Source organism: Paroedura picta, chromosome 11, assembly GCF_049243985.1.
Source record: "Paroedura picta isolate Pp20150507F chromosome 11, Ppicta_v3.0, whole genome shotgun sequence".
Taxonomy (NCBI): domain Eukaryota; kingdom Metazoa; phylum Chordata; class Lepidosauria; order Squamata; family Gekkonidae; genus Paroedura; species Paroedura picta.
In genome coordinates, this window is record NC_135379.1 from 58,839,680 (window position 1) to 58,856,624 (window position 16,945).

General features: G+C 44.1%; 1 protein-coding gene across 2 annotated transcripts in view; it reads left to right on the plus strand.

Moving 5' to 3' along the window:
• The window catches only part of CNTNAP2 (contactin associated protein 2), a 1,139,689-nt gene that overhangs the window by 730,340 nt on the left and 392,404 nt on the right, over window positions 1-16,945 (plus strand). The gene's annotated exons all lie outside the window — the stretch shown is intronic.

Here is a 16,945-nt window from a genome sequence, read left to right on the forward strand (position 1 = left end):
CTGCAAAGCAGGTATCATCCCGGAGCTCGTTTCATAAATTTATTTATGCTCACAGGGTAGACTGAGCTTGTCCAACATATTTGCTATTGTTGCATGAGTTATTTCTCCTTTGAAATGCTGTTCTGATGAAAAAATGACGTGGGAAGGATGAATCGCGAATGATGGATTCAACACTTTTACAGAGTCACGACTGTTGCTAAGAGTGTTACATTAGCAACTTGTTTTCCAGCCCAACTAAAATGATTAAATGGATCTGACAAGGTGTGCCTAATCGATAGACAGTCTAGGTAGGTGGGTGGATCAGAGGGTGGACGGACGGACGGACGGACGGACGGACGGACGGACGGACAGACAGACAGACAGACAGATAGAAGAATTCCTTAGAATTACAGTAAGCTTCTTGCTAGGTAACTCTACACAGCAGCTTTTTCCAATCTATTGACTGTGGAGGTACCATGGAAATATTTTTTCAGGCTTTGAAATACCATGGAAATGATGTCAGCTGGCCACACTCTGCCATACACAAATAAAAATATAATAAAATATGCAAATAAACGTAACAACCATTCCCCATCTCCTAATCCATCACACTTGTCCTGCAATGTCCAAAATGCACATAAAAATGAAAGAAAGAAAGAAAGAAAGAAAGAAAGAAAGAAAGAAAGAAAGAAAGAAAGAAAGAAAGAAAGAAAGAAAGAAAGAAAGAAAGAAAGAAAGAAAGAAAGAAAGAAAGAAAGAAAGAAAGAAAGAAAGAAAGCTGGGATTCTTGGCTCATGTTCCTTATTCTCAGATCAAATTTGGCAGTGAGAAAGCACACACAAATAATAGAAGGCAGTGAAAAATGAATTTTCTTGTAGCTATCTCTTAACAATTCCAAAAGGCTTCTTCACAAGATACCCACAGACTTCCTCTTTATTGTGGAGTTTTGTAAATTCAGAAGGTTGCGTTGGCATTTCCATATACCCGTGGGTCCCAAATTCTGATAGGAGCCATTTTGTCAGCAACAACTTTTGAGAGTGGAGCAGAAATTGTTGTTGACAGAGCTATCGGATTCCTGAGGCCCTCAGTAAGCATGATGGGGACAATAGACAGGATAAGAGCCAGCTTGGTGCAGTGGGTGAGAATGGGGTCCTCTAATCTGGAGAGCCAGGTCTGGGTCCCTGCTTCTCCACATGCAGCCAGCTGGGTGGTAGGAAACTTACCTGGTGGAGGGTCACCAGAGTGGGGATGTCATTTCTGGTGCGACCAGAAATGATGTCCTTGTCTAAGGGTGATGCTCTAGCATTCACCCAAACTCTAGTTCTTAACTACAGTTTTGTCTGCTGGTGGAAAGGAGAAACCCTCTATGACCACCAGAAATGCTTTGCTGAACATTATGGGATATACATGTACAGAACCCCTGTGGAAAGGGGGCTATAGTAGAAAGGGGGGGGGTAAGAGTGAAAAATAAATACCCAGATTCTTCTGGTTACGACTTTTCTCTTTTTTAAATGATATTTATGGCAGTCAGTCCAGAGGTTCTCTGGGTAAGCCTTGGCATGGAAGTGTTCTTACTTAGCTACCACATATTCTACTAATGTTACATATTCTACTAATGTTTGTCCAAGATTTTGTTACAGTGTACATAATACAAAACCAGAATCTCTCCTCAAATGGTTTACTGAAGACCTACAACTGGCTCAATTTCTTCCACTTTTTAAAACTTTTTAAACTTACTTTCATTCTGTGCCTGGAATAGTTTATGATCTTACAGTAGGCCTTCCTCCCTGAGAAAAATGAGAATCTCAGAATCTCAGAATTCATCATAAGCACAAACCATCTATCCATCTATCTAATTTCTGACCTCAGGGCCAAACAGATCAGTGTTTAAATAGTATAATAACAAAAACAAACACGGTGGGTTGTCAGTTGTCCATGCTGTGCCTTCATTAAGAGTTAAGCTGGAGGCAGCAAATACTGAAGGAGAGATCCAGAAGGAATCCAGTGTCCTTGTTTGCAAAGTCTAGAAGGAACTAGATAAGTCTCTCTCAGACAGGGTTTGGGAAACCTGGAAGGGTTTCTTTAATGGGTGGGAGTTAATTAATTTTTTTAAAACTCGTTAAACATTTATTGGGTGAAATAACCATATATGGTTGTTAATCCACCCCTCCCAAAACGGCCAGTGATGGGCCTGGAGGGGGTGGGAAGGGGAGGGGCCCTTTGCAGGCATATGCTTCCCAACCATATTCTGGACTATTGCACCACTTCTGGGGTTTCTCAAAGTTTGACTAATGTTTCTGGAGTTTCGACAGCAAAAAAGTTGAGAAAGGCTGAACTAAATAGACAGAACTATCCATTTAACAGCGTGTGTACTGTTATTTAAACAGAGATACCTCTTGTACCCAAGTTTAAAAGGCCCAGCTTGAATCGACTGTAAACATGCTAATTTTAGGCACATTCTCATAAACAGCAGATGAACAACAAGGACTGTTTTTCCACTGCAGGTGGAGCTCAGGTGACAGAATGCCCCCCCCCCCCCATGAATAAGTTTCAAAACTAGGGAGGGAGGGAAGGAAGGAAGGAAGGAAGGAAGGAAGGAAGGAAGGAAGGAAGGAAGGAAGGAAGGAAGGAAGGAAGGAAGGAAGGAAGGAAGGAAGGAAGGAAGGAAGAATTCTGGGATCAAAAAGTTATGGCGTATCAGTAGGCAAAATTCTCTTTAGAACTTCTATTCATGTTTTTTTCATGTAAAAAGATCCAAGCCATGTTTTGGAGAGATGTATGAGGTAGCACATAAAGTTCATGAATGTGAGGTATGGAAGAAGAGTTACCAATCTTTTCTTGAATGAGTGATGAAATAATACCCACTGCCCCTTGCTAGGAATGTTACCAAGTTTTGTTCTGTCTTATAAACAGAAAAGCACCAGAAATGAAGCTACATGAAGCTCTGTGATTTGGCACAGAGCAAAATCATCTTTAAACCGCTCCTGCGGAGCGGTCTAAATAAAAGGCTAAGGGGTAAAAGGGGAGGAGAAAGGGGCGGGCCGAGTCTGGGATAAAAGAGGTGCCAATCAGGAGCCACGAAGCAGCTCCTTATTGGCCCCTCCAAGTCTCACTCCAGGTCCAAGTAGCCAATAGGGAGCCACGCGAAGTGCGGCTCCCCATTGGCTACTTGGCCCATCCTTAGCTGAGCCCTCCAGGGAGTCGCCGCCAGAAGTGAAGAGCCTTTGCCGCTGGTGAGTCCCCGAAGGGTGACTGGGGGGTGGGGGAATGGCTTCAGCACAACAAAAGGAGCAGGCCTGCTCCTTTCGCCGCACCAAGCCACAGACCTCGGGGGGGGGGCTGGGCGAATGGCTTTCCCCTCTTCTGCCGAGCCCGCCCCCCCTCCGCGCTACCCTCCGCTGCCACTTTCTAGCCCACCCACCCACTCTTCACTACCTCCCCCTCCCCCAAAAGGACCTTCCCCCCACCCTTCCTCCAACCCTCCCTAGCGCCTGCTGTATTTTGCCTACAGTGGGCTCAATATCTAGTTTGAAATGAAAGCTTTAAAAAAAAAACCCCAGCATGGAGCAGATTTTTTTTTTCTTTTGCAATCATTTTTTCTAGGTCAGCCATTCTCAAAGGGGGGCACATGGCTTCTTGGGGGCCCTGGCATATCTGAAGGGAGCCACAGACTGGAAAGTGTGAGAAGGGGACCCCAAAGGGCTGGTAACTGAACTGATGAAATACCCTTTTTTTCACGTATGATGTCAAATGCTAGAAAGTTCGACCTTCATCAAGAGAAAAAAATCATGTCATCCATTCTTTTGTGTGTGCTTGCATTAATGCATTCAGGAGAAAAATGGACACACAAGGTTCTCTTGGTCAAATAACAATCTGTCTTGCATATGTATAAGTCCAGGCACATTGAGTTTAAATACTTCACTCTTTCCTTAGGCCTTTTTAAGCCTCGCTCATTGCACAAGTGCCCAGTCTACTGCAGGGGCCCTGGATCCCGAGAAGAGCTCCTAAAAGGGGTGTGGCCAAGGAAGTGTTGAGAATGGCTGTTCTAGAGGAATGGTAACCCCAATGGTGACCCCAAGTCCAAATTTATTTCATATGGTGCAGAGTAGAGTTTGAAGAGATGCAAAGATGGCAGCTGGTGGCAAAAGTGTCAGCAATGAAAAAAAACTGGTGTGATATATCTTCTGCAGCAGGCAAAGGGAATTGAGGTGCTGCAGGGGGCTGGGCAGGAAGCCTAGGGGCTGAAGGAACAGCCCCCAGATGAAGGTCATGTCTTTTCACACATCCCTTTTCTCACTTCCTCTTTCTTTCCTACACATTGAAGAGCTCCCACCAACTCCCGGGCCTTATCCCCCCTCTCCTTCCAGTGAGAAATATAGAGCTGGAAGGGGCCATCCAGGCCATCTAGTTCAACCCCCTGCTTAATGTAGGATCAACTTGAAGCATTCATAATAAGTACCTGTCCAGTCGCTGCTTAAAGACCGCCGGTGAGGGGGAAATCACCACCTCCTCAGGCAGTCAATTTCACTGCTGAACTACTCTGTGGAAAAAAGATTTCCTGATATCTAAGTGCTCCCTGCCCACCTCCAAATGACAACCTTTCAAATACTTAAAGAGAGCAAGCATGTCCCCTTTGTTACTATTCCAAAGTGACTAGCTTCCCAGTAGACATCATTTCCTCCACCCCCACCCCCATTATTGCCATAAAGGGAGGTCCAAGGTGAGGATGTAGGAAGTTAACAAGCTGCATGAAGGGAGAAAAAATGATGTCAAGGGCAGAAGTGTCCATTGGGGGTACTGACTTGCAACCCACTTTGACCCATTATGCACGGGCCGGAACACCTGTGCTGGTGGCAGCAGGGCATCGGGGAAAATCCCTGATTATGCACACTGCCGCTGCCAGTGCGGGCGTGTCCCGGACCAGGCCCTTGGAAGACATTTCATAAATGACTCAGAAATATTCTTCCAGAGTCCTGGGACTCCCAAGGGCACAGGTGAGGGCCAGCCCGATGGATGCATAATTGGAGGAATAAATGGATGCATAATTGGAGGAACCGGGCTTTTGGCCCGTCTTCTCCCCCCAAACTTTGGCATGCCTGCGGGGATGCCTCTCGCCTCTGCTGGCTCCACGGTTCCACCGAGCTGACGGGGGCGATCCCCCACCCCCACTATGGTCGGGTAGCAGCATGTTGCTCCCCACAATCCTGCAGTGGGGGCCCCCTGTCCCTAATCCCCTCCCCCAGCCACTGCTGCAGCTTGCCTGCGCTCCTGGCACTTCCGGCCCCACGTTACGTGCATGGGGCCGTTGTGCTGGCACAGCTGGTGGAGCTCCGCCCCCGTGCATACACGGGGAAGGCGGGGCTTTGGGCCCTGCCACAACGGCACAGCAGCAGCGCGGCATAGCTGCCGCTGTGCATCATGGGTCTTTAAGAGGTTTCTTTATTCCTTTTGGGTAATGACCCTCCAGTTGAGAAACATTGTTCTTAAGAAGCAGAAAAGAGCAAAAGTCCAGTAGCACCTTAAAGGCTAACAAAATGTATGACGGGGGAGAAGCTTTCGAGAGTCATTGGTCGCCTCTTCAGATATCAGCAGTGACTAACTTTGTTTATCCTGCTTATCTGCTTTATGCCAATAAAGGTATTGTATTGTAGATATCAGCAGTGACTCACAAAAGCTCCTTCCATGCCACAGATCTTGTTAGTCTTCAAGGTACAACTGGATTCTTGCTTTTTTCTGCTGCTATAGACAGACTAACATGGCTCCCCATCTTGATTCCCTCTCTCATCTCCTGTATGGTACCTCTGTTGACTCCTTGGGGGACACATATAGCCTGTATAGAATGGGTCCAATCTAAATATCTTAGGGCCATCCTTTGGCTCCCTCATTCCAGATCAAATGCTTTAATACGTTTGGAAACAGGGATACTGAAAGTAGTTGATCCCCCTCTCTTGATTGTTCTGGAGCCACCTTTCTCAACTGTTTTTACCACTGAGAAACCCCTGAAACATTCTTCAGGCTCCGAGAACCCGCAGAAGTGGTGTGATCGTGCAGAATATGCTTGGGAAACAGAGCTGTGTACTCATCCACCTGGGACCTTTCCCTTTCCCACCTCTCCTGGCCCATCATTGGACATTTTTGGGAGAGGTGGATGGATCAACATGACCATATATGGTCATATTACTCAATAAATGTTTAACAATTTTTAAAAATATATAAAAAAATAATTAACTTCTACTCATTCAGGATACCCTTCCATGGCTGTCAAGAAACCCCGGGGTTTCACGAAACCCTGGTTGAGAAACCCTGTTCTAGAGGATGCATGAACTACTCTGATCCATCTGGTGAGCTACCAGTAGCTCGTGACCCACTTCTTGGAGACCCCTGTGTAAAATTACAACCCAGTTTATGAAACCAAAGACAAATCAAATGAGTTGTTCAATTTTCAGGGGCTCCAGGTCCAGAGAGGATGTGGCTCTCCTGAATGCTATGCTTCCTTGAATGTGTAATTGTGTTCTGTATTTGATCGTTCTTATACAGTGTTCAGAGCCTCTTGTGGCGCAGTGTGATAAGGCAGCAGACATGCTGTCTGAAGCTGTCTGCCCATGAGGCTGGGAGTTCGATCCCAGCAGCCGGCTCAAGGTTGACTCAGCCTTCCATCCTTCCGAGGTCGGTAAAATGAGGACCCAGCTTGCTGGGGGGTAAACGGTAATGACTGGGGAAGGCACTGGCAAACCACCCCGTATTGAGTCTGCCATGAAAACGCTAGAGGGCGTCACCCCAAGGGTCAGACATGACCCGGTGCTTGCACAGGGGATACCTTTACCTTTTACCTTTATACAGTGTTCATCTTCTTAGTAGGACCATGCCTTGGTAATGTCCATCGCAGGCTGCAAGAGCCATGCAGTGCCCATGGTTTCACAATCAGTCATGACGAAATCAACTTTCTAGGTCTGTATGTTGATACTTCTACCGTCCCAGTTATTATCAGGGAACAGCACCCTAGAATCATAGAATTGGAAGGGATCTCCTGGGTCATCTAGTCCAACCCTCTGCACTATGCAGGACACTCACATCCCAATCACTCATCAACTGTAACCTGCCACACCCTTGAGCCTTCACAGAATCAGCCTCTCCGTCAGATGGCTATCTAGCCTCTATTAAAAAATTTCCAAAGATGGAGAACCCACCACCTCCTGAGGAAGCCTGTTTCACTGAGAAACCGCTCTAACTATCAGGAACTTCTTCCGGATGTTTAGACAGAACTTCTTTTTAATTTATTTCATCCCATTGGTTCTGGTCTGTCCCTTTGGGGCAAGAGAAAACCCTGTTCTCTGATATATCTCCACACACAGCGACTGCTGCACAAAAAATTTAAATTGAGCCCTTCAACTTAATAAAAAATCCCAGTTCTAAAGAAGGGCAATATATTCTGGACAATGTCTTTCTTTCTTTCTTTCTTTCTTTCTTTCTTTCTTTCTTTCTTTCTTTCTTTCTTTCTTTCTTTCTTTCTTTCTTTCTTTCGAGTCATTTATCTTTTTGAGGAGGGGGTGCAGTAGCATTTTTGCACATTGCATGCATGATTAAATTCCCTTTTTTCATATGCAACTGGCCGTCAATTCTTTATTAGTAATAGCTATTTTTTCTTTCTTTCACAACATTATGGATTTTTCTGCTTTTATCCTGGAATTTCAGTAATCCATTTTGCCAGCACAGCCTCCTGACTTAAATTGTAGTTTGCATTCAATGGGGAACCATGTAGTCTTCTGTCAGTAAGAACTATCATTATCTTGTAAACCACCCTTGCTTTTTTATTAAAATTTGTAGTGTTGTATCCCAGTCCCCCATCATTTGAAGGAAAGCTTATTTGCATAGCATCATTATTTATTATATACGTTCTCAGAATAATCTACTACTGTAGCTGGGAAAATTGCAATATAATTTCACAGCCCTCCTTTAGACACTTCTCTGGTTGGGAGCCGTGGTTTCCAAGTTATGTCCTTGAGACTATAAATAAGGGGCTAGCACATAATTTAAATGTAACCCAGCTTTATGAGAGTGGAGCCTCACCATAAGAATATTTCTGAGTCATTTATGAAATGTCAAGCTGCTTCTGCAGGGGAGAAGTTTGTTATTCATTATGATTTTATTGATGGTTTGGACACATTAATTGATACTGATAACGAGCATCGAAAGTAGACAGTGCCTCTCGTTTACTGTGGTACAGTGGTGAAGTTAGGACTGCAGAATTCTGGGTTCAGATCCCTACTCACTCATGAAGGTCAATCAAGGTGTCTTGGGCTATCTATCCACTACATATTGGCATGTGTAAGGAGAGAGGCAGATAAATTTGTGTATGTGCAAAATGCCGTCGAGTCACAGCCGACTTGTGGGAACCTCATAGGGTTGGCCAGGCAAGAGACTAACAGCGTTGGTTTACCTCTGTCTCCTTCTGCATAGTGTCCCTGGAATTCCTTAGTGGTCTCCCACCCAAGTACTGACCCTGCTTAGCTTCTGTGATGAGATGAAATTGGTCTAGCTTCAGCCATCAAGGTCAGGGCTGAGTGAAATTTAACCCTGATTTTATACAAGTTTATACCCACAAACATCACCTAGGAGTTGCTGTTCAGCCAGGTGGGAACTGTATACTTGTATATTTTCACTGAAGTACATGTTTCATTTTCAGAGGATTTAAGCTGGAAAAATTGGGGAGGAAAGGTTTCAACTTGTTTCTTCAGAATTACTTTGGTCCCTCCTTCTGCACCTGTTTCATAGTTTTCAGAAAGGAGCCCACAGGAGATCCTGATCAGTGATCTCGGAATCATATCTTGTTGGCTTCCAGAAAGTGGTCCAAGGTCACTGATAGGGCTTCATAGAGATAGGGAGATTGGGAGATGTGAATAATGATAATAATAGTATATTATTGTTATATTTAATTTATGTTATATTTAATCTCATGAGACATGGGGCAGATTACAATAGAATAAAAACGGAATTGTATACAAAGTAGGGATAAAAATGAATACATTAGATCATAAACATTAAAACAGAATAAAACTGATTGCCGAGTCTGCCACTCTGTCCAATACGGAACACTAATACGGAACAGAATGTCAAGCTCAGCTTCCTCTTTCCCTAAATCAGCCATTCTCAACCTTTTTTTGGTCACAGCTCTTTCAGAAGCTCTTCTCAGGTTCCAGAGCCCCCTACAGTGGGCTGGCCTCTTGCACAGTGAGCCAGGCTAAAAAAGGCCTAAACTAAGGGTGAAATAACTATACTTGGTGCACTTTGCCATAGATTTCTAGAACATTCAACCAAGAGAAGCATGTGGTTTCATTTTCTTCCTGAATGCATTAATCAAGCATTCACAAAGGAACAGGTGACATGATTTTTGTTTCTTTCCCTTGACGAAGGGTGTAATTTCTAGCAATTCATGATGTCATATCTAACAAGAAGTGTACTTCATTGGTTCAGTTACTTGACCCCCCCCCATAAACTCTTTAGGCTCTGCTTCTTATATTTTCTGTCTGTGGCCCCCTTCAAATGTGCCAGCCCCCCCATTGAGAATGGCTACCCTAAATTATGCACCAGCTGTCCCTAGATGTTACCATTCTCATTTTTTGTTTGGACAGCCTTTCCACTCTAAAGAAAGAAACAACGGGTACCCTTGGTAATGCATGGCATGATTTTAACATATGTTGGAGGGGCCCATAAATAAAGAAAACAAATTAATTTTCTATGATCGGCCTGCTGCCCATCCTCAGTGGCTGGAAAGGCAAATTCATGTTTATAGTGCGATTGTGTTTGCGTGTGTGCATTTTTCAGCGCACCTGAAATTCTAGAAGAAACAGATGTAAAGGGAAAGAATGGTCCTTGTTTATCAAACTTTTCAAAAAACAAAATATGTCTTCATTGTCGCCTGCATAGAGGCACTTGGCAAACCACCACAATCGTCTGCTCAACAGGAAGTTGAGCAGCTTGGTGTAGTGGTTAGGAACATGGACTTCTAATCTGGCGAGTCGAGTTTGATTCCCTGCTCCTTCACATGCAGCCAGCTGGGTGACCTTGGGCTCGCCACAGCACTGCTAAAGCTGTTCTGACCGAGCAGTAATCTCAGGGCTCTCTCAGCCTCCCCTCCCTCACAGGGTGTCTGTTGTTGGGAGAGGAAAGGGAAGGCGAATATAAGCCGCTTGGAGACTCCTTCAGGTAGAGAAATGCAGTATGTTTTTTTTCTTTTCGTTGGAATGTACTTTGGTCTTACGGTCAAGCCAAAACAGTATCTAGATAGCTGTTGCTGTTTTCCAGGATCAAGCTTTTCCTCAGTGGCTTTCCCTAAAAAGCTAAAATAATATATACAATCAATAATTACATTTGTAACACTTCAAATAACAATATACTTTGTTCTGCTTATACAAAGTTCCCCACCTCTTTTTCTGATAATCTCTCACAAACTGTTGTTTTTGATATAATACTCACATTCAAGTGCCTGTAAACTATAATCACGCCATAAGTATAGTTTTACAATAATAAAGAACAATATAATACTATAACTGTACCTTATGTTACCACGGGTTTATTACCTAAATCAATATTGTTTTTAGCAAACTTCAATCACTGCTTCCTAATAAGTATTTTTAAACTGCTGTCACGGACTCCGAGCTCTGCAAAATCATAATCAAAAGTTTAGTTCACAAACATTGATAATATACTAGTAAATTATGTTACTGGCAGTATATTGCCTAAATCAATCTTGTATTCAGTATAATTCGGCCACTGTCTTATCATGCTGTGTCTGAAGACATCTGAAGAAGTCTGAAAGCTCATCCCCTCCTACAGATTTTGTTAGTCCTTGAGGTGCTTCTGGACTTTTCTACTGGATGCAGTAGCACAAAGAACAGGGGAGGTTGTTGGCACCCCAAAATCCAGCACACCCCCATACCTACACTTAAAAGATTTTAAATGAAGTGAGTAATTAAAATAAATAGGCAGTTCCAAATTAAAATTAAGCGTGAAAGAATCCTGTCGTTAACATTTTCAGACTCAACTATGCATTACTAGAGGGGAAAAAATTATAATCATAATTATTTTCTTGAGAAGTGCCTCATTTTTAGTATCTTAGAATTGATTGTTCCAATCTCCGAAACCAGACATTTTCTCCCTGTGTGTGCACATAATAAAATTTATTTTTCCTGTTTCTGTAAAGTGGTAATTCAAGGCAATTAGTTGGAAAATGTTCGGCGATAAATGAGTTGTTTATGGCTTACTGTATATCCCTGGTTCCAGCAGATGAAAATAATTGGCCCCGAGCATAGTGCCGCATGTGCGCATCCTGGCGTGCGGCTGGGGCAGCCATGCAGCACCACAGCTGGTTTGCTGGAGCATCTTTGTCAGGATTCCTCAATGGCACCATTCATTCATTAGTGCATGGCGCTTTGTTACAAGATGGAAGAACAGTAACCCCTGAAAAGATTTGGAGGGTGGGCTCTACAGCATTGTAGAGGAACAGATTATTCTTCTGCCATAATCTGCATGTGGTTTGATATTTTTCAGTGGGGATGTCATTAAGTGCAATCTAACTTTAGCTGAACACAGGGGTCTGCAAAGACAGAAATGCTTTTTCATCCACTTTACTGGTGTCCAAAGGCTGGAGGGGCCAGATGCCTGGTTGTGGCTGTGGTTCACATTCTGGGCTGGGTTCCATAGGCAATTCTGGGGTTTCTGAGGCCCAGTCTGTTGATAGGACCTGTATCTCAGGGCTGATCCTATCAAGACCATGAGATTTGCCTCTTCCTCAGATTCAGACAGGGTTGGAGCTGGCTGGGGCCTGACAACTATCATAGAATCATAGAATCATAGAGTTGGAAAGGGGCCATACAGGCCATCTAGTCCAACCCCCTGCTCAATGCAGGATCAGCCCTAAGCATCCTAAAGCATCCAAGAAAAGTGTGTATCCAACCTTTGCTTGAAGACTGCCAGTGAGGGGGAGCTCCCCACCTCCTTAGGCAGCCTATTCCACTGCTGAACTGCTCTGACTGTGAAAATTCTTTTCCTGATATCTAGCCTATATCGTTGTACTTGAAGTTTAAACCCATTAAAAGTTTAAACTATACCCCATATGACACTCTTCCAAATGGGTGATGATCACCAGAGTTTGCCTGTTTGTGCGTATTGTTATGACGGCAGTGAGAGAGAACGCAGGCAATCCCATTACAAAAGCATTTCACCGGCACAGAGCAAGTTGGCTTTTGGCAGAGAGGATGAAGCCAACAAGGTATATCAAAATCAGATGCGTGAACTGCTTTAACACCCTATCAGTATTCATCACTCCCCACTTCACCCCGCCTGTACATGTGCTGGTGGATCTGGCATCTTGTATTTTCCTTTTCATTCAGGTTAACACCCCAAAGATGCTTTGCAGCTTTAAAGAGTGTGATTTAGTGAGAGCAATCAGTATTAAAATATGCAGCGGCATCTTGCTAAGCAGAGTTCTTTTTAGGGCAACACGGCCACCTGGGGAGGCTGCCAAACACTCCGAAGAATGTTCTCCCCAGGCCAGTAAGGTGCAGCTCTAAACTGTTTTGCGTTTGAAGGATTAATGGAAATGGAATAACACCTGGAGGAAAAGTGCTGGTATTTCGTCTTTGGGAGATGGTTTGCAAATGTTTTGTTTTCGTACTTTAAATAAAGAAATGATTGAAGAAAGTGACACAAATTGTATTAAAGCAATGGTCACAACTTGGATTCTACCATCAAAAAAATATCATGTTTGATTTACATTTGTTGTTGTTTGGTGCGAAGTCATGTCCGACCCATCGCGACCCCATGGACAATGATCCTCCAGGCCTTCCTGTCCTCTACCATTCCCCGGAGCCCATTTAAGTTTGCACCAACTGCTTCAGTGACTCCATCCAGCCACCTCATTCTCTGTCGTCCCCTTCTTCTTTTGCCCTCATTCGCTCCCAGCATTAGACTCTTCTCCAGAGAGTCCTTACTTCTCAAGAGGTGACCAAAGTATTTGAGTTTCATCTTCATGATCTGGCCTTCTAAGAAGCAGTCAGGGCTGATCTCCTCTAGGACTGACCGGTTTGTTCGCCTTCAGGTTTGTTCGCCTGCAGTCCAAGGGACTTGTAAAAGTCTTCTCCAGCACCAGAGTTCAAAAGCCTCAATTCTTTGACGCTCAGCCTTCCTTATGGTCCAACTTTCACAGCCATACATTGCAGCTGGGAAGACCATAGCCTTGACTAGACACACTTTAGTTGACAGGGTGATGTCTCTGCTTTTTAGGATGCTGACTAGATTTGCATAGCTTTCCTCCCCAGGAGCAAGCGTCTTTTAATTTCTTTGCTGCAGTCCCCATCTGCAGTAATCTTGGAGCCCAGGGAAATAAAATCTGTCACTACCTCCATTTCTTCCCCATCTATTTGTCAGGAATTGAGAGGGCCGGATGCCATTATCTTCGTTTTCTTGATGTTGAGTTTCAAGCCAACTTTTGCACTGTCCTCCTTCATCCGCATCAAGAGGCTCTTTAGTTCCTCTTCGCTTTCTGCCATTAGAGTTGTATCATCTGCATGTCTGAGGTTGTTAATATTTCTCCCTGCAATCTTGATCCCAATTTGTGACTCATCTAACCCCACCTTTCTCATGATGTGCTCCGCATACAAGTTAAATAGGCAAGGCGACAGAATACAGCCTTGCCGAACTCCTTTCTCAATTTTGAACCAATCAGTGATTCCATGCCCGGTTCTCACTGTTGCTTCTTGACCTGCATATAGGTTTTTCAAGAGACAGATAAGATGCTCTGGTATTCCCATCTCTTTAAGAACTTGCCACAATTTGTTGTGCTCCACACAATCAAAGGCTGAAGCAGAAGTAGATGTTCTTCTGGAACTCCCTAGCTTTCTCCATGATCCATAGTATGTTGGCAATTTGTTCTCTAGTTCCTCTGCCTCTTTGAAATCCCGCCTGTACTTCTGTAAGTTCTCGGTCCATATATTGCTGGAGCCTAGCATGTTGGATTTTGAGCATAACTTTGCTAGCATGAGAAATGAGTGCAACGGTGCAGTAGTTTGAACATTCTTTGGCATTGCCCTTCTTTGGGATTGGAATGTAAACTGACCTTTTCCAATTCTGTGGCCACTGTTGAGTTGATTTACATACCAGTGACAAATACTGTCCATTTGTCTGATTTGGCCCTCTGATCTATCTCATTTCTGAGAAATGAGTTGCTGTGTTCAACTGTAGGGAGAGAGGGGACTAGAGGAACCAAAAGATATGGACACAAACCAACTCATGAGCCAAAATTTGGGCCAAACTTGGGCAGGTTTACAGCCCGGGAACCAATGTTTGGGAGTCAAAGTAACATTCAGTATTAACTTGAAAGCATTTGCAGCTCTTCTTGTGGGTGAACAAAAACAGGCAGACAGCTTTGTTTATGGACAATACAGCACTTTTCTATTGTGTGATGTTACAGGCTTTTTGAGGAAAGGATGGAACAACATCTTTATATGTCAGTTTTTAGTTTAAATGTGACATTTCTTGATAGTCACCAACAAATTAATACAAAATGACACACTCCCACAGACTCATCTGTTAGGAAAGAAACTGATTAAAAAAGCATTTGAGGTATACTGTTCCCCCCCCCCCTCCAAAGTAATAATATTGGTTAATCATACTCCTACTCAGAAGTATTTCAGCAACCACAAATCAAATACATAAACTGCATGTTCAAGAGATTTTTTTTCTTTGCTTTTAATTCACCAGGCTTTTTGGATCCATTATGGGGGCACCAAGAACATCAAAATAATCTTGCTGATAAGTACAGTTTTAATTTTCACTGCCTTTCTGTTTTGCAGAACTGTTTTCATTTCCCTGATTGGTAGGAGGTCTCCTAATCTTTCCCCTAATATAATAATACCAAAAGTGCAGGGGCAAAATTGTATTGGGTGAAAGGGAAACTTGACGTGAAAAGAAAATTGATCAGAAAATAGAGCAACTGCGCTGAACTTGGATGCAGGGAAATTTAATAAAGGGGGCGAAAATTGCTTCTTTGAAATGTTTCAAAGCACACTCCAAGAAGAGTAAAGTAATAGTTTCCAAAGCAAGAAAAGTCTTATGGCAATTCCTATTATTAAAAGAATCCTTGATAGAAAAGGTACCAGCCAGACTCAGATCTTTGAAATCACATTTTGTGCCTTTTCAAGACATAAATATACATCTTCTTGTTCTTTCCTCCATTTTGTGTTCCTGTCTTTTTCTTTCTTCCTTTCTTCTTCTGGATTACTTTTGTTTGCTGATGGAAGATTTTTGCTGGACTTTGTTGACAGGAAGAGACATGGTTCAGTGTGTGTGTGTGGTCTGCAGAATCATAGCTGCCTCCAACTATGGACAGGCAGGCGGGAAATACCGGGTTCAAGAAAGACAGTGACTCTTCATATTGATTTGGCGTAACCAGGCCACAGCTTTTTATTTTAACCAAAACCTAGGAGTGTTGGTCTGGCATAGGGAGGAGACCACGTCCACCTTTCCTGATCCTGGTGTCCCCAAAGGAATCCCCTCCTGTGTCCCAGCCGGGAGCATGGGCTCCTTTCCCACCAGGATCCCTACCAGGGAACTGTCCAACCCAGCGATAGTCAAACTGCGGCCCTCCCAGATGTCCATGGACTATAATTCCCATGAGCCCCTGCCAGCAAATGCTGGCAGGGGATTGTAGTCCATGGACATCTGGAGGGCCACAGTTTGACTACCGCTGGGGGCAAACACCACCATTGTTCCACCTTGAGCCACCCCGCTGTGTGAGCCCTATGCCTGCCCACTAGGGGCAGGCCACTCACACCCAGCCACCTCTTTGGAGGCCCCACAACTTGGGGGTCCAGGATGCAGGCTGGACCTCTCCCCAAAACACTGGCTCCCCCTATGCCATCCTGCAAGCTGTGACAATAATAATGCAGGCAATATTTTTAACATCACAAACTGTCAAACCACGCAATGGAAAAAAACAGTAGCCCAAGCTAACTCCCCCAGGGTGAGTGGCCAGGAGAACCGTCTGTTGTGAGCAGTCCGGGTGAAAGAGGCGGGGCCAGTGCATGTGGTGCTATTTATGGCCTGGTCTCCGCCTCACCCCTAACCCGTCTGCTGCCCACCCTCCCCTTCATGCCTTTCTTCAGGTGCCTACATAGCTCAGTTAAGTGGGTCCTTTTATTGTCAGTGATTAGATGCATGTACAGAGGTCTAGTACAGTCACCTGGCATCGGACTCAGTCTCCTCTTGGAGTTTAAACAGCCACCAAAAGCAAAGCAGAGTGGCCCAATGGCTAAAACAGTTTTTCTCGACATTTTTACCATTGAGGAAATCCCTAAAACATTCTCCAGGCTTCAAGAAATCCCAGAAGTGGTGCGACTGTGCAGAATTGGGTTGGAAAGAATAGCTCTGGACATGCCCACCCAGGGGCCCTCCCCTTCCCACCCCCTCCAAGCCCATCATCAGCCATTTGGGGAGGGGAGGCAGGTCAACATGACCATATATGGTTATATCACCCAATAAATATTTAACAAATTGAAAAAATATATATATAAAAAATGAACTAACCCTTTCAGGAAACCATTCCAGGGCTGTCAAGAAGCTTGGTGGAATAGTATTCTTTTAAAAGACGTGACATTGCTTTAACATATATATATAAAGTTTTATATCATGTGTACCAGTATTTAGTTTGACCTTTGTAAAAACGTAGTGTTGATGAGAACAGATAGTTTCTCTGCCTCCCTCCTCCCCATCCCTCCCTCCCTCCTTTTGCTGGCTCTTTGCAAACAGAAGACCCACTGGGTGATATATCATCTTCTTGTGTCCCTGGCATCTCCCTACGTCAATTATAGCCCTCTGCCTAGAGCTAATAAGGATTAATTGCCACAGCCTGGCAGCTTGGCACCTATAGGGCATCCTGCGTGGGCAGTCCCGCAGAGCAGGCGCACATCCG